The 26,116-nt window shown below is 40.8% G+C and overlaps 1 protein-coding gene across 10 annotated transcripts in view; it reads left to right on the forward strand.

Moving 5' to 3' along the window:
* Positions 1-734: 734 nt before the first annotated feature.
* Positions 735-26,116, forward strand: part of MYO6 (myosin VI) — a 176,027-nt gene continuing 150,645 nt past the window's right edge. For 7 of the 10 annotated variants that reach the window (XM_033217694.1, XM_033217696.1, XM_033217698.1 and 4 more), the window contains exon 1: positions 735-977. The gene's annotated coding sequence lies outside the window, so the exon portion shown is untranslated. The remainder of the gene's footprint in view (positions 978-26,116) is intronic. The other 3 variants (XM_033217702.1, XM_033217703.1, XM_033217695.1) reach the window with 2 other exon arrangements.

The raw sequence follows: 26,116 nt of genomic DNA on the forward strand, positions 1-26,116 counted from the left end.
AAGCTGTTTTCATCGTAAAGGTGATGTTTTTTCACCACATAATTCAAATTTGCATAGGTACTTCATATTTTACAAGGTGACTAACAGATATGTCACTTAATAAAACAGTAACATTTAAACGACTGAGAAGGTAGGGGCTCTAAAAAGTGAATGCGGCGGCGAGGGTGGGAGGGGGAAGAGGCAAACAGGTGCGAAATTCCCATCCCAAACCCCCTCCTACAACGACAGAATGGCAACTTAGTTGTGCAGGAAGGTTCCTCCTTAGGAAGGGCAGCCCGGCCCGATCCCGAGCCGAGTGAACAGTGGTTCTTGCCGCAACCGCCACGCAGCCTCGCCGCCGCCCAAGCGCGGACACCTGGTTCCTGGGTCCCCCGCGCGGAGCTCCGGACTCCTCGCCCCCTCTCCGAACAACTTTCTCCCTGCTTGAACTGATTCTCGCTGTTGGCAGACTGCACAGTCACAGCATCCAGCCGGTGAGGACCTGCTTTGCCGGGTCTGGAAACAACTACCGCGGCAAATGAAGCCGTTTCGCTCTGGGAAGAACAACAACTCCAGGCTTGTCTAGGGCCAGTCCCTCCCTGCGCCGCAGGGCGCCTACCCCCGCCCCGGAGGCACTGCGCCGCGGGCGGGGCGACCCCGGGGGTCGCGCGCCCTCTGCCGGAGCGCGCCCCCTCCCAGAGCGCGCGCCCGGCGGCCTGCCGCGGCCCCGGCGCCCCCGCCCCCTCGGGCGCTCCGTAGCCGTGACGTGCACGCCGCAGTGCCGGGGACTCGGCGGGGCGCCGGCCGGCGGGCGGAGACCGACTCGGGATCTGTCCGAGCAGGAAGCCAGCCGCAGCCCGGCTGCTGTCGCCGCCCAGTCCTGGTGCCCGTCCGCGTCGTTGCCCTCTTCACTGGCCCTCATCACTTCTCACCACGCCCTCCAGCTTCACCCGCACAGGTAGCCCTGCCGCCGCGCACCTGCCTTCGCGCCCGCACCGGTGAGTGTCCCGGAGCCCCCGCTGCGGGACGTCGGCGCCGGGGTCTGCGGTCCCCGGCCCGGCCTTGCTCCCGGGCCTCCTCGAGCAGCTCTGGGGCCGACGCTTCTGTTCACTGCCCGAGGACGCGGGTGGGAGAAGCAGGTGATGGGTGGGCCCTGGGCAGCGGTGGGGCCGGGGTGGTTCTCGTTTCCACCGAAAGACAGTCTCCTTTCATGGGTTCTCATCACCAAGATCCCTTTGTGTTTCTTCCCTGGCTTCCACGTAGAAGCAGAGCACTCAGGTGCCTAACTCGGACTTGGACACTCCGTGATAGTTTTATTTTCTCTTTTGTAAACACGCTTAAAATTCAGTGCAGGGAGAGCGTAATTTGTTCTGAGATGTGAAGATCAAATGATACCATTAATAGTCTAATCATGTAGGAGACCAGATTGAAACTTTCTAAAGCCTTATTCTTAGTCTCTAGGTGGTCCAGTACCTTGAGTATGTTAATTTACGGATATGCTACTGAACAAGAACTTTTTTTGTTAATTTCCAAAAACTCCCGAAAACGATTAAAATGTGCAAACTCTGGGATTTTAAGTAGAACATAATTTGATGGGGTTATTACTAGAACATTCATGTTTAAAAGTATTTCCGCACAGTTTAAAAAATTCATTACTTTTTTTTTTTTTTGAGACGGAGCCTCACTCTGTCGCCTAGGCTGGAGTGCAGTGGCGCAATCTCCGCTCACTGCAACCTCCACCTCGCGGGTTCAAGCAATTCTCTGCCACAGCCTCCCGAGTAACTGGGATTACAAGCGCCCACCACCACGCCCGGCTAATTTTTTTGTATTTTTAGTAGAGACGGGGTTTCACCATCTTGGCCAGGCAGGTCTTGAAATCCTGACCTCATGATCCACCCGCCTCGGCCTTTCAAAGTGCTGGGATTACAGGCGTGAGCCACTGCGCCTGGCCAAAAAGTCATTACATCTTATCTGGCATGAAGTGATGTGGTGGAGGGATGCTTAAATCCTGATTTACAAGTGTTAGTGAGAAATGAGGAGCACTGCTCTAACTTAATAGACTGTAGGGGCTAAAGAAGAGTTTTTTTTTTTTTTTTTTTTTTTAATGCTCTGGTGTAGAGGCAGTCTAAATAAAGTCAGAATTTGAGAGTTTTAAAAATTAATTTTTTTTTGAGGCAGAGTCTCGCTCTGTCGGCTCACTGCAACCTCCACCTCCTGGGTTCAAGCGATTGTCCTGCCCCAGCTTCCCAAGAGGCTGGGACTGCAGGCTCGCGCCACTGCTCAGCTAATTTTTGTATTTTTAGTAGAGACGGGGTTTTGCCATGTTGGCCAGACTGGTCTCGAACTCCTGACCTCAGGTGATCCACTCGCCTCGGCCTCCCAAAATGCTGGGATTACAGGTGTGAACCCCTGCACCTGGATTAAAAATTAACACCCTTAAGGTTTAGCTGAAACTTATCTTCACACCATAAAACGTGAATCTTGAACTTGGACTGGTAGTGGTCATGGTACAAAGGTTGGCGGCAAAACAGCATTTCTGTACAAATTAACTAAATTTCCTAGAGGTCTTGAGTTGTGGTTTTCAAACTGGAGAATGTTTAGTGAAAAAATTACCTTTGTGCCTTTTGCCCTTAATTGTAGAAACCGCCACAAATGTTTCAAAGTGGGCTATAGCCAGAGCTTGAAACCATGCCGCCGTTCAAAATAGCTCACCGACTTTTATATATACAGCTCATTTTGAATATTTTACGTTGCTCAGGAATTGCATCCACATTGATAAACAGAAGTCATTTTAATCTTATGTACATTTACCCACTACTTTTGTATTTTTTTGTGTGTGACATACTGTTTATCATTCTCTCATCTTTGTAAGTTAAGATTTTGTTTTCAGAAACCATTGTAAATGTCAGTAACAGAAGTATGAATGACATTTAAGGAAAGATCGTGATTAAAAACTGTATAATATATAAAACTATGTATGGTATACATGTATATTCTTGGTTAGTGCCCAGAAACATGAGCAAGAAAAATGTAATGAACAATTACAATATTTAACGTAAATTAATGCAATTAAATATTGTATTAAAAACAAAAGATCATAAATCATAACCAGTAGGGATTATCTGAAATGGTTTTTTTTCCCTGTTTATGTTTACATGGTCAAGTTTTAAAATAACAGTGGCCAGGAAATCTGAGAGAGGCTGAAGGCTCTGTTCTCATCCTGTTGTGACTTTGCCTGGAGTCTGTGGTGTATCATGTAGCCCATTGTTTAGACAACCGGGCTGTATCTGGGTTCCAAAATGTAGCTTTCTTTAGAAAGTTTTCAAGACTTTGACCATGTGAGGCTTGAATAGATACAAACATCCAAACATTTGAAAACAACTAACCCATTTTAACTTTCTGTTGATAGTTGAGGTTCCATTTTTGACATGTAAAATACCAGTTTTAAGAAGAGTTTACTAACCTCTGTGTAGTTTTCATTTTTATATATTAAAATATCTTATCTAAAAATAAAATATTTAAAAGTGTTATAACTTAAATACATCTCAGAGTTTATTTATTCATTTTTTTTCCCCTCTGAGTTGGAGTCTTGCCCTGTCATCCAGGCTGTGCAGTGGCACGATTGCGGGTCTCTGTAACCTCAGGATGCTGGGTTCAACTGATTCTCCTGCCTCAGCCTCCTGAGTAGCTGAGATTACAGGTGCCCGTCACCACACCTGGCCAATTTTTGTATTATTAGTAGAGATGGGGTTTCACCATGTTGGCCAGGTTGGTCTCAAACTCCTGAGCTCAAGTGATTTTCCTGCCTTGGCCTCCCAAAGTGCTGGGATTGCAGTCTCATAGAGTTTAATTATGATCCCCGTAATGAGATATTTCATGGTAATTTGTGAACCGGCCCTTTACTACTATCAGATTGTTGCACATTTATTAGGCATCTGCTATAATTGGACAGATCACAGATTGAGGGGCTTGATCTACAAAATTTTCTAGGCTCATGGTCTTGTCCTTACACAGATGAGGAAGTCTAGGCTCAAATAATTAAATGCTTGCTCCAGAAGGGCAAAGTCTGGATTCACACCTGAGTCGTTTGGCCACGAAGCCTGTGTTTTTTCCACCAGAACAGTTTACCTTAGTTTCAGTTCACTTGGTGGACTGTTTAAACCGGCAAAACTGGTATTATGTCAAAGAATGTAATTCAAGGTTTGACAAAAGCATCCAGGAGTAGATGTGATAGGCCATGAATGTAGTTCTGGAACTGATTTAGAATCCTCTTTTTGTGTTTTCATTCTCAAGTTGACAGCCTTGAACAGTGATGCTGCTGCCTTCTCATTTTTCGTCTAGTTCTAGAACATTATATGTATTGTGCACGTTTAACTTTGATAGGTTTATAAGAACTAGAATTAGATTGTAATGTTCCTGGTTAGGATAGAACTGTAAAATTTTCCCCTAATGAAAAAGATAGATTATTGCCCATAAATGCAGTAGCTATCCTTTAAATATTATGTAATTAATTCTCTAATCTTGAGAGGGGGACTTGTTTTTAGATTATGATTAAATTGTCACTTAGAAACTATTAGGACAAATCTTTTCTATGGTCTGTGGAATATCCCTTGAGCTGCAATAGACATAAATGACAAAAATGAGCATGTAAAGTCCATTTTTTTGTAGCAAACTAGGAATCATGCGTTTCAGCAGTAGGATGTAGTTGGGTAAATGAGCAGAAGCAAGGTAGGAAGGCTCAGTTGGGTGGCTACCATTACGAGTTTTTTCATTATTTGCCTTGAACTATTAGGAATTTTTCATCTCAAGGATATTCATATTCAAGTATAAATATGAAACCACCACCTAATATAAATTAGTAATATTACTAATATAAATTGGTAATGGATGATCTGTGACATCCACATCAAGAACTAGAGTTAAATAAGCTTAAGTTCTCTTTTGGAGGCATTATATATATATATGTGTGTGTGTATATATAATCTATATATTTATTAGGCATCTACCATAATTGGACAGATCACAGATTGAGGGGCTTGATCTACAAAATAATTTTCTGGGCTAATGGTCTTGTCCTCAAAGACCAAAAAGATGGATGAATGTCTTTTTCAACAAGTATTTACTGAGGGCCCACTGTGTTTTGGATATGTCAAGTGTGAAATGATTCCTCCCTGTCCTGGCATATCTTTGGATTCAGGAAATGGCGCGCGCGCGCGCGTGTGTGTGTGTGTGTGTGTGTGTGTGTGTATGTATATATATATATATATTTTTGGAGACGGTCTCATTCTGTCATCCAGGTTGGAGTGCAGTGGCATGATCTCGGCTTACTGCAGCTTCCATCTCCCAGGCTCAAGTGACACTCCTACCTCAGTCTCCCGAGTAGCTGGGACCACAGGTATATGTCACCATACCTGGCTAACTTTTTTGTATTTCTGGTAGACAGGGGATTTGCCATGTTGCCCAGGCTGGTCTTGAACTCCTCAGCTCAGATGATGTGCTGTCTCGGACTCCCAGAGTACTGGGATTACAGGCATGAGCTACCATGCCTTGCTGGCATTATATAATGTTCAGAGGAACCAGGATCTTTTGCATTTAAAATGGTTTTGATTTATTTGACAAATCTGAGTGGACTGGAATCTGTAAATATTTTGCAGTGTCTTTCTAGTTACTGTTTTCAAAAATTAGCTTATTTTTCTTATTAATGTACGAATGACATAATGGTTTGAGAAATTACCATAAGTCCACCAAAAGTTTTCTCTGTGAGTACTGAAGCATAGAAAGTAAAACCTAAAGAAGAAATCTGGCATCTTTAGAAATCTTGCTGGAAATAATTTTTTATACAGAAGGCATGTCTCAAGTGAAACCAAAACACCGAAGCACATTCCTTCAGTGTATATTCACATGGGGTAAATATCAAGCTGAGTAATGTACACAAAGGAAACTCCTACAAAAAACACAGTCATCTTTTGAGTATGTTAGGTCATTTGTTATTTTATTTGAAAATAACCTGGCTGAGGCACGGTGGTTCACACCTGTAATCCCAGCATTTTGAGAGGGCAAGGTGGGCAGATCACCTGAGGTCAGGAGTTGAGAGCAGCCTGGGCAATATGGTGAAACCCATCTCTGCTAAAAATACAAAAATTAGCTGGGTGTGGTGGTGGGTGCCTGTAATCCCAGCTACTCGGGAGGCTAAGGCACGAGAATCACTTGAACCTGGCAGGTGGAAGTTGCAGTGTGCTGAGATTGTGCCACTGCAATCCAGCCTGGGCGATTGAGACTCCGTCTCAAAAAAAAAAAAAAAAAAAGAGAAAGTAAGCCGCTGCCTAACCTTTACAAAGTAATATATTTTATGTGGCAGAATTTTTTGATTTCTAATATATGTGGATGAACACCTTTTTCAACAAATATTTACTGAGGGCCCACTGTGTTTTAGATATGTCAAGTGTGAACTGATTCCTCCCTGTCCTGGCATATCTTTGGATTCAGGAAATGGGAAGAGTTGCAGAGATAGGAAAAAATAAATAGAAATCATCCATTTAAAATCCAAAGACATATATGTCAAAAGCTATTAACATATTCATATGGCATTTTATTGCTTTAATATAGTTGTATATGCATTTGGTCCTTAAAACAACTCAATGAAGTAGATTTAGTAAATTTATTCCTTTTCTATAGGTGAGGAAATGGAAACTCAAAAAATTAAAAATACTGACTGCTTGTGGTGGCTCACGCTGGTAATCCCAGCACTTTGGGAGGCTGAGGTGGGAGGATCACTTTAGCCCAGGAGTTTGAGAACAGCCTGGAGGTGAAACCCTTTCACAAAAAAAATTATACAAAAATCAGCTGGGTGTGGTGGTGCACGCCTATAGTCCTAGCTATGTAGGAGGCTGAGGTGGGAGGGTCTCCTGAGCCTGATAGGTCAAGGCTGTAGTGAGCCGTGATTGCACCACTGCACTCCAGTCTAGGTGACAGAGCAAGATCCCGTCTCTAAATAAATAAATACATTACTTAAAATTAAGTAACTTGTTCAAGGTCAATGTGGCTACTTAGAAGCATTATTGAGAATGGAACTTTTCTCTGTGTAGTCCCAAAGTAGTAAGTCCTCCCCTTTCCCCCTATTGCTTATGTATTTAGCCTCACCTTATGGCTTCAAGTCAGGTGGTTCAGGAAGTTCTTAAAACTTAGGGTCACTAAAATGGTGATTGTTAAATTGTTACAGGTTATTTTTTTTAGTGGAAGGTAGAAGATGAGCATGATGCATCATTATGGAACTACTTTAACATTTTTAATAGATTGCTAGACTGAAATTGGTAATTAGCTGTTCTAGTTGGAGAATTTTTAAAGAAAACCAACAGTTAGTTAAAAGGAAGGAGAAAAATGTTCTGGGGGAATTTTGAAAATAACTTTTGTTACTTTGTGCATTGGTAGTGATCTGATAGTTACAACTGTCGTTGCAAAGACTCACTAAAGAACTGTGTGTGTGTGTCTGTGTTGGTTCCTTTATGTCTTTATTTATATACAACATACTTGAGTGTCTACCACGGACCAGGCACTATTCTAAGTGCTAGGGATACAGTGATTAAATTAAGACCAAGCCCCTGTACTGACGTTTTATTGTTGTTTTGAGTTAAGTTAATTATAGACTCTTCATACTAGGATGTAATCAACAGGGCTGACCCTAAAGTTGGGAAATAGACAGTTGTCAGAGTGGTGCAATTTGAGGGCTACTGCATGACTTATTTGCTCTGGAATATTCTACTCCTAACCCGTCTGTCAAAGACTCCCAGACTATTGGGTTATGGCACTGTTACCAACCTGCTTTGATAAATGTAAGTATGTTCCATCATTTGTCACACTTTCAGCAAAGAAAAGTGAGATAAAATAAGTGGGAACTAGAGTTGAACACGGTGATGCGTGCCTGTAGTCCCAGCTACTCAGGAGGCTAAGGCGGGAGGAATGCTTGAGCCCAGGTGTTCCAGGCCAGCCTAGGCAACATAGCCACATTCTGTCTCAAAAAAACCAACAACATGCAAGCAAAAAATAAATGGGAGTAGGATTGATATGTTGGTGTTGTAAGAGAAGAGGTTAGCAAAGTATAATTTTAATAGCAGCTATTGTTTTTTCTTTTTTTGAGACAGAGACTTGCTCTGTCACCCAGGCTGAAGTGCAGTGGTGCGATCTTGGCTCACTGCCACCTCCACCTCCTGGGTTCAAGAGATTCTCCTGCCTCAGCCTCCCAAGTAGCTGGGATTACAGGTGCTCGTGACCATGCCCGGCTAATTTTTGTATTTTTAGTAGAGATAGGGTTTCACCATGTTGGCCAGGCTGGTCTCGAACTTGAGGTGATCTGCCCATCTTGGCCTTCCAAACTGCTGAGATTACAGGCGTGAGCCATCGTGCCTGGCCGATAGCAGCTATTGTTTATTGAGCTTTTACTACCATGTTAGATACTATGCCAAGTGAGTACTTTTGTATACATTAGCTCAATCACTGTCACCTCAGTGGTGTTGGTGTTATGACCTTCATTTTACAGATTAGGAAACTGAGGGGCAGAGCTGTTAAATTTCCTCAGGCTTATTTGGTGGTGCTGGAATTCGGGTCTCTGTTAGGTCTAAGCATTAGTAGATACTAATGTGGAAGGGTACTTATGTGTGTGTGTATATATGTATACACACACACACACATATAGAAACAGACTTCTGATGTTCTATTAGGATGTGTGACACGTCACGGAGGTGGGAGTGATAGGTGTGGGGAGAGGGGTGGGAATTGGGGTTAGGAGGAGATGGGAGAGTATTACTTGCCTGACTACTTGGTTGTCAGGCTTAATCCTCTCTCTGACAGCCCTGTGGCTCCAGAGTTGCATTTAAGCACAATGCTTTCTTGTCCAGCTCCTGGGTAAGAGGATAGGCAGACCTGAGGCAATCCTGTCATTTATTAACTTGGTCAAATTATTTCATTTATCTGGGCTTCAGTTTTCTCATCTATAAATGGAAGTAACAATATTACCTACCTGGTGTGGTTCTTGTGAGGACTGAATTAAATAATAATACATGTAAAACACAGATCACACTGGCTAGCACATATTGTGCATTCATTATTATTGTTGTTACTGTTTTTTTTTTTTTTGCCATATTTAATGTGGAATTTTCAAACAAAAGCAAGAAAAGCAATATATTAGTGATTTGGTTGGAATCTTGAAGTTGGCTTTCTTTTTTTTGGAGATGGAAACTCGTTCTGTTGCCCAGGCTGGAGTGCAGTGGCACGATCTTGGCTCACCACACCCTCCGCCTCCTGGGTTCAAATAATTCTTCTGCCTCAGTCTCCTGAGTAGCTGGGACTACAGGCGCATGCCACCATGCCCAGCCAATTTTTTATTTTTAGTAGACACAGGGTTTCACTATGTTTGCAAGCTTCCCTTTTGATTTATGTGCACACTGGAATTAGAGAACTACTGGCTTAAACTTTATCTTATGGTTAGGGAGGGCTTCAACAAGAATAACGACAATTTGTTTGGGTTAACCAGGCAGTGTGTGGTAGAGGGAAGTGAAATATGTTACCAGAATCTCTTCATTGACTTTTTTTTTTTTTTTTTGAAATGGAGTCTTGCTCAGTCGCCCAGGCTGGAGTGTGGTGGTGCAATCTCGGCTCACTGCAAGCTCCAACTCCCGGGTTCACGCCATTCTCCTGCCTCAGCCTCCCAAGTATCTGGGACTACAGGTGCCCACCACTACCGCTGGCTAATTTTTTTTGTATTTTTAGTAGAGATGGGGTTTCAGCTTGTTAGCCAGGATGGTCTCAATCTCCTGACCTCGTGATCCACCTGTCTCGGCCTCCCAAAGTGCTGGGATTACAGGTGTGAGCCACCACGCCCAGCCCATTGACTTTTTTTTAAGCTTATTTAGGGCTTATAGCATTTATATGGAAAAGACAATGCAGTGTTAAATTTCGCACCTAAATTAAATTGTAATGACTGTTTCAGCTTTTTTTTTTTTTTTTTTTTTTTTTGAGATGGAGTCTTGCTCTGTCGCCCAGACTGAAGTGCAGTGGCGTGATCTTGGCTGTCTGCAAGCTCCGCTTCCTGGATTCACGCTGTTCTCCTGCCTCAGCCCCCCGAGTAGCTGGGACTACAGGCGCCTGCCACCATGCCCAGCTAATTTTTCTTATTTTTAATAGAGACGGCGTTTCACTGTGTTAGCCAGGATGGTCTCGATCTCATGATCTCATGATCCGCCCGCCTTGGCCTCCCCAAGTGTTGGGATTACAGGTGTGAGCCTCTGCACCTGGCCTGAGCTTTTTAACTAGCTTCATTTGGAGGTGATTAGTTAATGTTAGTTAAAAATTGTTAATTTTTAATAATTATACATATAGTAAAAATATATAAATACATGTTTGTGTACATCTTTTTTTAAATTTTTTTTTTTGAGATGGAGTCTCACCCTGTTGCCCAGGCTGGAGTGCAGTGGCATGATCTCAGCTCACTGCCGTCTCCCCCTCCCAGGTTCAAGTGATTCTCCTGCCTCAGCCTCCTGAGTAGCTGGAATTACAGGCATGTGCCACCATGCCCGGCTAATTTTTGTAGTTTTAATGGAGACGGGGTTTCACCATGTTGGCCAGGCTGGTCTCGATCTCCTGACCTCAGCTGATCCACCTGCCTCACTCTCCCAAAGTGCTGGGATTACAGGAGTGAGCCACAGTGCCTGGCCGTTTCTATAGATCTTAAAAACTGTTTAAAACTTAGATTTCTTAAGATAGTGTGCTGTTGAATAATCAGACTTGGTATTGTTAGTCTTATCAGGCAAAGTCCCAAAAGGAAAGAGATTTTACCTCGATGGTGCACGTGAAGAGGCTATTTGCAGAGGTTAGAGAACAAACAAGTGTGGTTAAGTGCTCAGGGATTAGAAACAGTAAGAAACTCCTAGTTCTTCAGAAATTACCAGAGCAGAAAGCTGGCATTGTGGAGGAGGGCTAGAGGGAGCTGCGGTTTTGAAGCAGGAGGGGCATGAAGGGAGGTTCCCTGATCTCTCCTCCCTCTTCCTCCAAGTCTCCACCAGTGACTTACTTTACTAGAACCCAGCTGGGGAGCCCAAATGATTTTTTTTTTTTAAGGCTCATTCTTCCAGTGCAAGAGCAGAGAAGGAATTGAGGATGTAAGGGAGCAAATGGAGATTAACTAGGACATTATTTAGAACTTTTCGGGATTTGTAGCATTTCCTTGGTACATTTAAAAAAACTTTGTAGCATAGTGATACATCTGCAAAATGCTTGGGACTAATTGTTTTATACATGCTTTGAGAAATAGTTTAATCACTTTCTCATTTAACCAAACAATTATTTTAGGAACTTTTGATGATCCATATAACCCAACAAGAAACACAATCTAGGTCTGTTAACACAAAGCACTTTTGTTAATATATTGTTATACTTTGCTGAGGTTTTCTGAAATTTTCTTCACTAGGCAGTCCTGGTTTAATGGAATACATGTTTCATTCATTAAAAATCTTTAGTGACTAAATTAAAAATATTTTGGCAATAAGTCTTTTGCTTTTCTGGTATTTATACTTCGTATTCACCTGGATTTTTTTTGACAACAAGAACACTAGAACATAGTGTTGATATGGTAATAGTTCATGGAAACAAGACTGTTGGGAAATAGTTGTTCATCCTTCCGAAGTCCTTTTGAGGACACATGAAATTTCTGTATAAATCTGTTACAATTTGCTGTTATCATGCAGTAGCTGATATTTTGCTAATGCCAATTTTACCTAGTTAATCTTAGTTCTGGCGAAAAGTTTGTGCTCTTTATTTCGGATAGATTCCTTAGGGGTTACTAAAGAAAATGTTTTCTCTTCTTAAAGAGATGGTATGAACGATTCTAGGGATATAAGTAATACTCCCCCCAAAGCAATTAGATTATGACTTACATTTTCTTTCTTCTCTTGACGATTCCAGTTAAAAAGAAGTACAAGATCTTACTCAGATTAAGAGGCAGCTGAAGAGGGCCTTGTTCATGGCCTCCAAAAAAGGAAGAGCCATATTGTGCAGGGTTGAGCAAATTAATAAACAGCTGGCTGTGAGAATTTAGCATATAAATAAAGTGTATTTCTGGATATAAATGTTATAACTGAGTTAAAAAAACAAACGTGTTTCCCAGCTTGTCTTTTTTAAAGCGTATGGTGAAAATGAGAAACAGGTTTGGAATCAACTGAATAAGACCTGTACACCTGTGATTGGAAACCAACCGTTTAGATATTTTCTCTGTAAGTGGGCTTTTTTTTTTTTTTTTTTAAAGGAGTGATTTCAGACTTTTGTGGGATCTTCTAAAAACATATTGTTTATTTGGATTTGACATTGATGGAATTAGTATCCCGCAGGAGATATTTGAGGCTCTTAGTTTTTCCATGTTGTATTCTTTGAATTTCTTTGATTTGAGGATTGAGTTATTCCAGAAAGAACTTTTCTCTTCTTCCTTGTTATTTTTTTTCTAAAATTAGATGAACCAGCTGTGTTTTGGTTTGTGGGCATGATTTGCTGTCTGTTATCCTTTTGGTCTTAGTATCTGGGGGAAGAACAAAGAACCTGTGTGTGTTTTGAAGAGGAATGTATTAGTTTCTCTGCTCTTGTTCATCATGGTTGATCTTTAAGATGAGAAGAATGAAGAAAATACTTTATGTATTTATTATTCTTGTGCTTGATATTTCAAACAAAACCGTGGCTTGTATTGGCCACTGAGATGATGGAGAAAACAGATGAATGTAAAGTGAAAAACTGGTCATCCCATATTCAAATAGCTAATTAAAGAGGTTTATGTTAAAGAAAGATTTTCTTTCATGTATGGGAGGAGGGAAAAGAAGGATGGAAATTGAATGAGTTTGACCATATGACCAGCTGTCACGACAGATGTTTTAGCAACCAGAAAGTACTTATTTCAATCAGAATTTAATGTTATATTTTATGGGGATGCATTCTACTAATAAGCCCTTTTTTTTTTTTGAAGGAAAGTGAGAATAAGTTAGGAATTTATAAACCAATTTGGTGATTTAGTAAGTCATTAGTAAAAATGGAGATAGCCTGGTGGCTGCATACAGTGATGCTAGTATGTTAGCAAATGGGCTGTTAAAACACACACACACACACACATGCACACATACACACACACATTTTCCCCCCCTTTTTGCCAGATGTGCAACTGTATACAGAGAGCTATTATTTATTAAAGATGTATTTCTGGAACTGGCCCACAGTATCATGGACTTTGATCCTGTTTTCTAGGTTTCTGCTGTTTAGTATGTAACACTGATATAGATTAGTATTTTCAGAACATGTGGACAACAGAGTAGGTCAGCATGATTGAACAGTGAAAGGTTTATGTCAGATGGGTTGGGGTAGCAGTATATTGTAATGATGGCCTGAATGAGTGATCTAAAATCATCCTAGCACAGTATAATTATAACAATTTTTTTCTTTTTGAGATGGAGTCTCACTCTGTCTCCCAGGCTAGACTGCAGTGGTGCAATCTCAACTCACTGCAAGCTCCACCTCCCAGGTTCACGCCATTCTCCTGCATCAGCCTCCCGAGTACCTGGGACTACAGGCGCCCGCCACCATGCCCAGCTAATTTTGTTTTTGTATTTTTAGTAGAGATGGGGTTTCACTGTGTTAGCCAGGATGGTCTCGATATCCTGACCTCATGATCTGCCCACCTCGGCCTCCCAAAGTGCTGGGATTACAGGCGTGAGCCCCTGCGCCTGGCCATGATTATAACAATTCTTGAGGGCCAATCATATGCCGTCTCTTTGAGTGTTTTGCAGTTATTTTCTCATTTAATTCTCACATTGACCCTATGAGGTGACTATTCTTATTATCCCATTTTATAGCTGAGAGAGCTGAGGTCTAAGTGATTTGAGAAGGTGATAGAAGTAGTAAGGAGTAGAGTCAAAAGATGCTTTCAGATGGTCTGGCTCCAGAGTCTGTGCTCCATTTAGAATTCTAAGCTCACTTTTTCTGTATGCTCTTTTAAACACTCAGAGCTTTGAAAATCCCTTAAGGGTTAATCTGTTGTTTTTATCTTCCTACACAAAGAATAGTAAAATGGTGATAATCGTGCATCTATGGCCCACTTTCAAGTCCAGGGGAGACAGTTCTTCTGTGATACCCACTTTCCTTCTGAGCCAGACTCACTCTCAGATTTCTGCTCTTCACGGGGCTCCAGCCTCCCCTGCCAGTGGATGAGAGAGGGGAGAACTCCTAGACCCAAATCTAAGCCATTGTCTACAGCTCTTGTCTTTTAAATCTCTTAACAACTACCTGTTTTAGTTATATACCTGTTATAATTATATACTTGATGTATGTGCTTTAAGCAAATGTATTGCTGTAAAGTTTTGTGTAAATTAAATAATGAATTGAATTGTAATTTAAATTTTTTTTTTTTTTGTAGAGATGGGGATCTTACTGTGTTGCCCAGGCTGGTCTTGAACTCCTGGCCTCAAGTGATCCTCCTGCCTTGGCCTCCTAAAATGCTAGGATTATAGGCATGAGCCACTGCATCTGACCTGTAATTTATTTTTTTTATTTTTTTTTTATTTTTGAGATGGAGTTTTACTCTGTTGTCCAGGCTGGAGTGCAGTGGCGTGATCTCGACTCACTGCAACCTCGACCCTCCGAGATCAAGCGATTCTCCTGCCTCAGCCTCCTGAGCAGCTGGGATTATAGGCGCCTGCCCCACACCTGGCTAATTTTTGTATTTTTTTAGTAGAGACGGGATTTTACCATCTTGGCCAGGCTGGTCTTGAACTCCTAACCTCATGATCCTCCCCCCTTGGCCTCCTAAAGTGCTGGGATACAGGTGTGAGCCACCGTGCCCGGCATAATTTTTTTATTATTCTGGGAAAGCTTCGTATTTAAAGGATCTCAGTGATAATTTCTTTTGTAAAGAGAAGAATCTTTGTATAAAACAAATGATTGTTTTTCTAGATTATATTAATAAAATATGGATTTTTCACATATTACTTTTGCATAAACATAGTTCTAGCGATATAAACATGCCAAAATGAAATTTGATCTTACATTGTACTTCATATTACTAACAAAAAAGGATTGAATAATAGTTTTTTTCCTTGAATAAATGTCACTTGTTGGATTTGCACTAAAATGTACTTTGGTAGGCTTATCTACAGTAAGAATAATATCCTTTTAGGCAGTAGGTTGAGGTTCAGTATGTAACACCATAGTATATTATTTTGTTATAAAATTCATTAGGTAAATGCTAGAGTTCTACTTAAGTGCTAGAATCAGTATTTTATGATTCTGAAATAAATTATCTGAAAATAAAAAATTTTAGAGCGATAACTTAAAAATTTATAGTTGAAAGACAAACTATTCTTTGGAAAAACATTTTTGTGTAACCCTGGGTAAAATATTTGTTTCCTGTAGTTAATATAATGCTAATGAGGTCTTGATCCCAGACTCATTGTGATTTGTGCTCTGTCTGTAAACGCTCAACAGTGACTACTTTGTAACCTAATTAATAGATCCAGTGGCCTCATTTAGAGCATTATTCTTTTCCAGCCTCTTCAGCTATTTCTTTTTTTTTAGAGATAGAGTCTCACTCTCATCCAGGCTGGACTGCATTTGCACTATTATAGATCGTGGCAGCCTCAAACTCCTGGGCTCAAGTGATCCTCCACCTCAGCTTCCCAAAGTGCTGGAATTATGGATGTGGGCCACCATGGCTGGTCTCTAAACTCTTATTGTGTGATTCAAAGTCCTTCGTGACCTAATCTTGGCCCACTTTTTCACTATAGCACTCATCACACTCTGCCATTCTCCTTCGCTCTAGCCCTGTTGGCCTCTTCCCCAAACATGTCTCCATTCTCCTTTCTCATTAGTCTTGTTCAAGCAAACCCTTTGTCTGGAATGCACTTTTCTTTAGTCATTCTTACCCATCTTTCAGTACCTGCTTGAATTAAATCTTTGAAAGTAGCCACCACAAATTTACTATTTGGGATTATACTGGTATTATAATGTACATCAGAGGTTATGTGATGTATATGTATCTTCCTTCATTCTTGTCTACTCTAACTAGATTGTGAATTACTAGAGGGTATAAACTGCCTAGCAAGAGGCTTTGTAAGGTTTTGTTTGATCAGTGCATCTCAGATCTCAGGACTTTTTTACACATTTAAAAATTACTGAAGACCACATAAAGATTTTGTTTATGTGGATTATATCTATTAATATTCACTGTATTAGAAATTTTAAAATGATTTGATCTAGGCCAGGCACTTTCAGAGGCTGAGGCAGGCAGATCACTTGAGGCCATGAGTTCAAGACCAACCTGGCCAACATGGTAAAACCCCCATCTCTACTAAAAATACAAAAATTAGCAGATCTTTCAAATTTAGATGATATCAAACAATTACATTCTTTTTTTTTTTTTTTTTTTTTTTGAGACGGAATCTTGCTGTGTCGCCCAGGCTGGAGTGTAGTGGCGCGATCTCGGCTCACTGCAAGCTCTGCCTCCCGGGTTCACACTATTCTCCTACCTCAGCTTCCTGAGTAGCTGGGACTACAGGGGCCCACCACTACGCCCAGCTAATTTTTTGTATTTTTGATAGAGACGGGGTTTCACCATGTTAGCCAGGATGGTCTTGATCTCCTGACCTCGTGATCCGCCCACCTCGGCCTCCCAAAATGCTGGGATTACAAGCTTGAGCCACCATGCCTGGCCAAAAATTATATTCTTAGTATAAACTTCTTTAATTATTGGGAGGCTTTTATAGCCACGGGGGCAGATACAAGGTCTACTTTTGTGCTTTTCACTTGAAGGCTCAAATTTTATCATTATAACTTTAAGTACAGTGACTACTGGTATGTTTTGGTGCCACTGCCTTGATACTAGTGCAGATGTAACCACAGTGAAAAAGACAAATGTCTCAGTATTATTATGAAAATAGTTGTGACCTTTTTTACCCTCTGAAAGGATCCATTGGCTATACATAAAGAGAACTGCTGGTCTGAATAATTGTCCTCCTGAGTTGTGAATGTGTTCAGGTTTCATGAATACTAGATAGGTAGAAACCTAGAATGTTAGAATTGGACATTATTCTAGAGTTAATTTAATTCCAATTCCATACAAGAACTTGAGGAAACTGGTTTAGAGGGCTTAAAAGACTTGAAGGTCTGGCCGGGTGCAAAAAAAAAAAAAAAAAAAAAAAGATCAGATAGGTAACCACTGACAGAAAAGATAATTAATTCATAAGTCTCTTAGTTTGGAGTTCATTTTTCCTGTCAGTTTTGTGCAGTTAAAAAATTTAGAGGTAATTTCACATATACGGCGCTGACTTAAAAAAATACGCTTTTTTAAATTTTCCTTTTTTTCTTTTTTTGAGACAGAGTCTCGCTCTGTTGCCCAGGCTGGAGTGCAGTGGTGCAGTCTCAGCTCACTGCAACCTCCACCTCCTCGGTTCAGGTGATTCTCGAGCCTCAGCTTCCTGAGTAGCTGGGACTGCAGGCGCACACTACCACACCTGGCTTATTTTTGTATTTTTTGTAGAGACGGGGTTTCACCATGTTGGCCATACTGGTCTTGAATTCCTGACCTCAGGTGATCTGCCTGCCTCAGCCTCCCAAAGTGGTGGGATTACAGGCATGAGCCACTGTATCTGGCCAAAAATAAACGTTTCTTTTTGTGCTATAATATAATAAAATTCTGTAGGGAAGATATTTCTGAACTCTTATCCAGTGCTCTAGAATCAAGTTTCATCTATTTATTTCACCTCTTAAAAAAAAAATTACCAGAAGTGATGGCACATGAATCTAGTCCCACCTGCTCAGGAGGCTGAGGTGGGAGGATCGCTTGAACTCAGGAGTTTGAGGCTGCGGTGAACTATGATCATGCCACTGCACTGAGTGATATAGCAAGAACTTCAAAAAAAAAAAAAGAAAAGGCTGGGGTCAGTGATTTATGCCTATAATCTAACACTTTTGGGAGGCTGAGGTGGGAGGATCGTTTGAGCTCAGTAGTTTAAGACCAGTCTGGACAACATAGCAAAACTTCCTCTCTACTAAGAATAAAAAAAAGTTAGCTGGGCGTGGTGGCATTGCCTCTAGTTCCAGCTATTTTGGAGGCTGAAGTGGGAGGATTGCTTGAGCCTGGGAGTTTGAGATGGCAGTGTGATATAATCGCACCACTGAACTTCAGCCTGGGTAACAGAGTGAGACACTGTCTCAAAGAAAAAAGCAGGCTGGGCATGGTGTGAGCCACCTGTAATCCCAGCTCACACCTGTAATCCCAGCACTTTTGGAGGCTGAGGCAGGCAGATCACTTGAGGCCAGGAGCTCGAGACTATCCTGGCCAACATGGCGAAATCCCATCTCTATGAAGAATACAAAAGTTAGCTGGGTGGGGTGGCGGGTGCCTGTAATCCCAGCTACTTGGGAGGCTGAGGCAGGAGAATCACCTGAACCCAGGAGGTGGAGGTTGCAGTGAGCAGAGACCACACCATTGCACTCCAGTGTGGGCAAAAGAGCTAGACTCTATCTCAAAAAAAAGAAAAAAACTAGTAGACAGTATTACCTACACATATACGTGTGTGTGTATATTTTATGTATGTATACATATACAGATATACATTTAAAAATAATACAGTATTCTAACATAAAGGAAATTTATTAAATTATTAATTATAGTAATTACATTAAATATATTGTTTATTTCAGTTTGTGAAGGTGCACACACTCCTCTACTACAAGGCAGAATAAAGTAGTCAGATGCTACTAACAACTACATGTAGAATAATCATGAATGCAGCAACTGTAAATTAGACTAATATGCAAGTGTTGTAATTGGTGACTCAAATATCTTTATTAGCATTGCTCTATAATGTAATTTTTCCGGCATGATGAACACCTTTTGGTCAAGTTCCGAATAAAGGACAGTCTTCTTTCAATTTATGTGTTATTGTATGTTTTTTAGTCAGTGAGTAAAGCAACGCAAAAATATTTTAAATATATGTATACATATATTGGATTAGATTCTGGGCGTACCTATGTTTTCCTCTGAATTTGCTGTTCATTTTACCTTCTATACATCATTAGTGGCATCACAATAATTTGAAAATTTGAAATAAAAAGTTCTTGGCCTGTACCCACAGGGGCTGAATCAGTTTGTGGCATCCTCACAGACATTTGTGTTGGCTGCAGTATTTTTATTTTTTGTGTCATCTTCCTCAATTCATTTTTTTTTTCTTTTTGAGATGGAGTCTTGCTTTGTCGCCCAGGCTGGAAAGCAGTGGCACAATCTTGGTGCACTGCCACCTCCGCCTCCCAGATTCAAGTGATTCTCCTGCCTCAGCCACCTGAGTAAATGAGATTACAGGCATGCACCACCACACCCAGCTAAGATTTTGTATTTTTAGTAGAGACAGGTTTTACCATATCGACTAGGCTGGTCGCCAACTTCTGGCCTCAAGTGATCTGCCCACCTCAGCCTCCCAGAGTGTTGGGATTACGGCCGTGAGCCACTGTGCCTGGCCCTCAATTTATTCTTGAGTGTTGCATTCCTGTCTTTAAGTGAGACACTGAAGCTTTTACATTCTGAATAATAATACATATAAATAAATATAAATAAATAATTAGAATGAATGTAAAATAAAAAAATGTTTCATTGAAAGTGATGTAAATTAGAAACTATAATAGTTATAAATAGTATATAGTTCATAAATACACATGATTTACAAATTCCTTTTTTTTTTTATTTTGAGACAGAGTCTCACTGTTGCCCAGGCTGGAGTGTGATGGCTTGATCTCAGCTCATTGCAGTTAAGCAATCCTCCCACCTCAGCCTCTGAGTAACTGAGACTACAGGTGCACACCACCACGCCCGGTTAATTTTTGTATTTTTGTAGCTGGGCTTTTGCCATGTTGCTCAGGCTGGTCTCTTAACTTCTGAGCTCAAGCTATCCGCTTGCCTTGGCCTCCCAAAGTGCTGGGACTTCAGGTGTGAGCCATTGCCCCTGGCCACAAATTCTATTCTTAAACAATTAAATTGGTGGAAATTTCTTGGATTTAAATAAATGAATTTACTACAGAAATTATATTTTGCCTCCCAAAACACTTTCACCATTTTTAAAAATAATGAAATAAGGTTTGTTGCCCAGGTTGGTCTTAACTCTGGGTATCAAGTGATTCTCCTTCCTCAGCCTCCTAAGTAGCTGGGATTACATGTTGGAAGAGCTGCCCAGTGTGTCCGCAATAATAAAAAAGAAACTGGAACATTTCACCAGTTTGCATTTGCCCAGGAACTATGGTGATCTTCTTTGGGTCCTTCCAGTTTTGGTATATGTGCTGCCAAATTGAGCACCTCTCAGTGTTTTTATGGCTGTATGTGTTGCAGAATACATAAATAACTTTTTTACCTGTAGTTTTAGAATATTTGGATGTTAATAGTCTGATATATTTTGCACCTGAATTTAAATACAAGATTTTTTAAAAATTTCACAGAAGAGTTTTCCCCCAAGTGTAAATAATTCATTTTATTTTATTTTATTTTATGAGATGGAGTCTTGCTCTGTCACCCAGGCTGGAATGCAGTGGTGTGATCTCGGATCACTGCAACCTCTGCTTCCCGGGCTCATGTGATTCTCCTACCTCAGCCTCCCGAGTAGCTGGGACTACCGGCGCCCGTCACTACGGCTGGCTAATTTTTTGTATTTTTATTAGAGACGGGATTTCACCATTTTGGCCAGGCTGGTCTCAAACTCCTGACCTCAAGTGATCCACCAGCCTCTGACTCCCAAAATGCTGGGATTACAGGTGTGAGCCACTGCACCTGGCCAATAATTCATTTTAATACCTTCAAGGGATAGTGAGTTTGGGAATAAGCAAAGGGTAGTAGCAAATTATTGCTGTAAAATACATGAACTGTATATGAACTATTTTGCTATAGAGAATTTGTTAGTCTGGTTTTGCGTTGCTCTAAAGGAATGTCTGAGACTGAGTAATTTATAAAGAAAAGAGGTCTAATTGGCTCAGTGTTCTGCAGGATGTACAAGCATGGTACCAGCATCTGCCTCTAGTGAGGGCCTCAGGAAGCTTGCAGTCATAGTGAAAGGCAAAGGGAGAGTGGTTGTTGTCACATGGTGAGAGCAGGAGCAAGAGAAAAAGGAGGGAAGTGCCACACTCTTTTAAACAACCAGATTTCTTGTGAACTCAGAGGGAGCACTCACTCATTTGTGGGGGTGGCACCAAGCCATTCATGAGGGGTCTGCCTGCATGCCTGAAACACCTCCCATCAGGTCCCATCTCTAACATTGGAGGCCACATTTCAACATGAGATTTGGAGGGAACAAATACCCAAACCATATAATTCCACCAAATCTCATGTTCTTTTCACATTGTAAAATACAGTCATCCGTTCCCAAAAGTCCCCCAAGGTCTTAACTCGTTCCAGCAAGACCAAAGTCCTAAGTCTCATCTGAGACTCATCTCCTTCCACCCATGAGCCTGTAAAATCAAAACAAGTTATTTACTTCCAAGATACAGTGAGGCACAGGCATTGGGTAAACATTCCCATTCCAAAAGGGAGGAATTGGCTAAGAGAAAGGGGTTACAGGCCCCTGAAACCCAATAGGGCAGTCATTAAATCTTAAAGCTTCAAAATAATCTCCTTCGACTCTGTATTCCACATCCAGGGCACACTGGTGCAAGTCGTGGGCTCCCAAGGTCTTGGGCAGCTCTGCTCCCTCTGCTGCTCTCAAGAATAGAGTTGAGTGGGCCGGGCGCGATGGCTCATGCCTGTAATCCCAGCACTTTAGGAGGCCGAGGTGGGTGAATCACAAGGTCAGGAGATCGCAACCATCCTGGCCAACACGGTGAAACCTCGTCTCTACTTAAAAATACGAAAAATTAGCTGGGTGTGGTGGCACATGCCTGTAGTCTCAGCTACTCAGGAGGTTGAGGCAGGAGAATCGCTTGAACCCGCAGGCAGAGGTTGCAGTGAGCCGAGATCGTGCCATTGCACTCCGGCCTGGACTACACAGTGAGACTCTGTCTCAAAAAAAAAAAAAAAAAAAAAAAAAAAAGAATAGAGTTGAGTGTGGCTTTTCCAGGTTCAGGATGCAAACCACCAGTGGCTCTACCATTCTCACTTCTGGAGGGCAGTGGCCCCCTTCTCACAGCTCCACTAGGCGGTACCCTGGTGGGGTCTCTGTGTGGGGGCTCTGACCCCACATTTCCCCTCCGCTCTACCCTAGTAGATTTCTCTGTGAGTGCTTCTCTTGCTTCATCTTCTTGCTTCTGCTCTCACCATGTAACACCACCCATTCTCCCTTTGCCTTGCACTATGATTGTAAGCTTCATGAGGCCCTTTCCAGAAGCAGATGCTGCAGTCCTGCTTATACAGCCTGCAGAACTGTGAAGCAGTTGAAACTTTTCTTTAAAAATTATCCTGTATCAGGTATTCCTTCATAGCAACGTAAAAACAGACCAACACAGAGAGATTGTCATAAAGATACAAAGAGAGATTCCATAATGAGATACCTAGTTGAAAACAGCCAGAAATAATGTTCTCATGTTGTTTATTATATAAAGTATTTGTTGCTGTGTATGTGATATTGAAACTTCTAAACTAACTCCCTTTAGGTTTGTTTGTTCATTTTGAGACAGAGTCTCACTCTGTTGCACAGGCTGGAGTGCAGTGGCATGATCTCAACTTATTGCAACCTCTGCCTCCTGGGTTGAAGCAATTCTGCCTCAGCCTCCCGAGTAGCTGGGATTACAGGTTTGCACCACCACGCCCGGCTAATTTTCATATTTTTAGTAGACACGGGGCTTCGGCATGTTAAATAGTCTGGTCTTGAATTCCCAACCTCAGGTAATCTACCAGCCGTGGTCTCCCAAAGTGCTGGGATTACAGGCGTGAGCCAATGCCCTTGGCCTCGTTTAGTTTTATAGGCATTTTCCAATGATCATTGTTTGTGTAATTGAAAGCTAGATGTCTTTTAACTGATTTATCTTTCCTGATTATTTAATGTCACATTGGCAATTTAGCTGAATCTTGATGGATAACAGTATAAAGAGTTTGGTGTTGTTGACAAGAGTAGTATTGATAGCTTACCCCAAGATACATGTATAAGCTATAAGATAGACACATGTATAAGCTATAAGATAGTAGTACTTTTTTTTTTTTTTTCCCCCTGAGATGGTCTCACTTTGTTGCTTAGGCTGGAGTGCAGTGATGCAAACACAGTTCACTGCAGCCTCAACTTCCTGGGCTCAAGTGATCCTCCCGCCTCAGCCCCCAAGTAGCTGGGACTATAGGCTCGCGCCACCGTGCCCGGCTCATTTTTGTATTTTTTGTAGAGATCGGGTTTCATCATGTCCAGGCTTGTCTCAAACTCCTAAGCTCAAGCAGTCTGCCTGCCTTGGCCTCCCAAAGTGCTGGAACTACAGGCGCCAGCCACTGCATCCGGCCCAGAAATTTTCTTAATAAAAAGGATTCTTCAAAGGGCTTTTTTAGTGGCCTCCACTAAATTGTGTATATAACTCCCAGCAGTTTAATTAATAAACAAAAGGAAAAGAATGAATATTGAATATGTGTTTTAAGTCAAGGTACATTTATCTGTAGTTGTTCCTCATCAAAACTGCAGTATCTATATTTAGATATCAGATGCTAAATGTATTTCTTTCTAAATAGAATTTAGAGAGAAAAAATGAGTTATACAAAGATAGACCCTAAACAATTAAGAATCCTTCCGAATTTTATAAGACAGTATGAAATCTTTCCCTTACCCCTGTTTGCAGTATAAATGAAATTGAGGTTGACTTTCCAAATAATTATTTACAGGAAAATGATAGAATTCACATTTGATACTGTGAGAAGTCAAATAATAGAATTCTAGGGTTGAGATACCTGTGCTACAACCTAAACCATTAAGTCCCATATCTTGGAGGGTGGTATTTATCAGTACTTTTTCAAAGATCCCCAGGTACTTCCAATCTGGAGTTCAATTACTTATCTTTTTTAAAAATTAAATCGTGTAAGTAAAAAAACTTTCTTGTCAGGTGTTGAGGGAACTCTTGGTAACCAGAATGTTTTAAAAATTAGTTTTTGTGTACTAATTTTTAAAATGTATGGTTTCTTGTGGAGAAGTTAAGTAGAACATTCTCTGGGATGGAGACTTAAGAATTATTTAAATTTATTAAAATGGTATACTTGATATAAAATTTGAAAGTAGAAATTACTGTTGAAACTAATACTGTTGAATCTGGTTTTCTGTTTCTGGCCTACCGTTTCTAAAACACTCTAAACAGGTCACTCACTTGTTTTATCCTTATTTTAATGAGCTTCTGAGGTGAGGTTTCTGTAACCTCATGTTGTCTCCTGTTTGTCACAAAGATTCTTCATGTCTTACCTAAATTGCTTTGTTTACATTCTATGTTTGGAGATGTAGGTAGGCCATTTGATCATTGATGTGAGCATACACACTCATACACTATCCCCCACGCTCGCCCGTCACACAGTTTAGAGCCTTCTCATTCTTGTAGATAGTTTTATAAGTCTGAATAGCCTAATTTAGATAAACTTTCTTCGTAGTTCAATTAGAAAACTCTCCATTTTGAGTGCTTGTTTAGGTTTTAATATAAAGGAAACATTTTACATGAGGAATCATTGTTTTGTTAACCTTACTGACAAAAAGAAATAGTGATGAGGAAATGACTAAAACCAGTTCAGACAGTATTGAGCATGCAGATTCTACAAGGATTGAGAACAGACGCGACTAAGAACACATGTGGAGAAGTCAGTTCTGAAAAGAGTTTTGGATCACCTTCAGGTATAGATGGATGAAGTTACCGATGTGTTTTCAGTTGGAGAGGCAGAGTGTTGAGGAATTTTATACCTATTGTGTTGTATTTTTCTGTCAGGTGAGCATTCGGCCATCTTGATTTTCTGTAGGATGGAGATAATATTGGGCCCCGTAATGAAGTGCTGAAGTTTTGAGATAGTATTTGAACTGCGTTGGTGATCTTTATAATTTTAGTAAATTTACTTATTATTAAAGCATGTTGTTCAATTATCCTGTTCAAATAATTGGATTTTTAAGTGTATTTACTTGACTTTTCAGAAAATGTTTAAATTGATTCTGTGAGGTAGGAAAGTAACTATAGGTTTATCTATATGTGTTTTTGATAGTCAAAAAAGATGAAGTAATTGTCATAATTGTGACATTGAATCCATTAGAAGTGAAATAATATAATTGGTGCAAATACTGTGCTAGTGATAAACTATGAGTGGTGAGAATGAAACAGATTCTTCTCAATTTGAAATTTCATATTCTGGTAGAGCAGGCTGATTACATGTGAGGATATTTTAAATACTTGATTGAATTTCTCCAAATTTTATATAAAATAATGAGTATCCAATTGTAATCAGTAGTAAATAAAAACTGGAATGTTTGACTTAACTCTGAACTCAGCCGCTAAACCACTGTGGAGAAACTAAGGTTCGGAATGGCAGCCACATAGTTAGAGAAGATTTTAGGAAACTGGAATTGAGTACATTGAAATAAATAAGACTAATGAGGTGATTCAGATATGTTTCAAATGCAGAAGGTAGTGCTCATGTACCAATCAGTAGTTTTTGGTGAGAACAGTAGAAGGCTTGATTTTCAGCTGCACTCTGAGGGATTTTAGACTAGTTTGTTAGTTTATTCATTGAGAGTTGTTTGCCTGCTATGTAGAGGCACAATGCCAGGATTGAGAGATGGATTTGTGAGCAGTACAGGCACAGTTCCACCATCATCAGGCTTATGTTCCAGTAGGGAGATGGACATTAAACAACATTTTATCATATGGCTGTGCTTCAGTGGAGAATTTCTGTGGGTGCTATGAGACCGTATTAGAGAGGAAAGGTGTGAGAAAGAGCAGTGTAAGATGGTGGCAAAACATTAGGATGGGTGACGGAATACCTCTGTGAATTAAGCAGGCCTCTTTAAAAATCCACCCTTCCCAAACTTCCAAATCAACTCATTTGTTCATTGTTGAAAATCCACAAAACCAAAATGAAGCGAATAAGAATTTTTGATACTTCTATTACATAGAGATAATCACTAGTTTTTTAGAAGGCCTTAAAAATTAA

Source organism: Trachypithecus francoisi, unplaced genomic scaffold (genome assembly GCF_009764315.1).
Source record: "Trachypithecus francoisi isolate TF-2019V2 unplaced genomic scaffold, Tfra_2.0 Lachesis_group10, whole genome shotgun sequence".
Classification (NCBI taxonomy): domain Eukaryota; kingdom Metazoa; phylum Chordata; class Mammalia; order Primates; family Cercopithecidae; genus Trachypithecus; species Trachypithecus francoisi.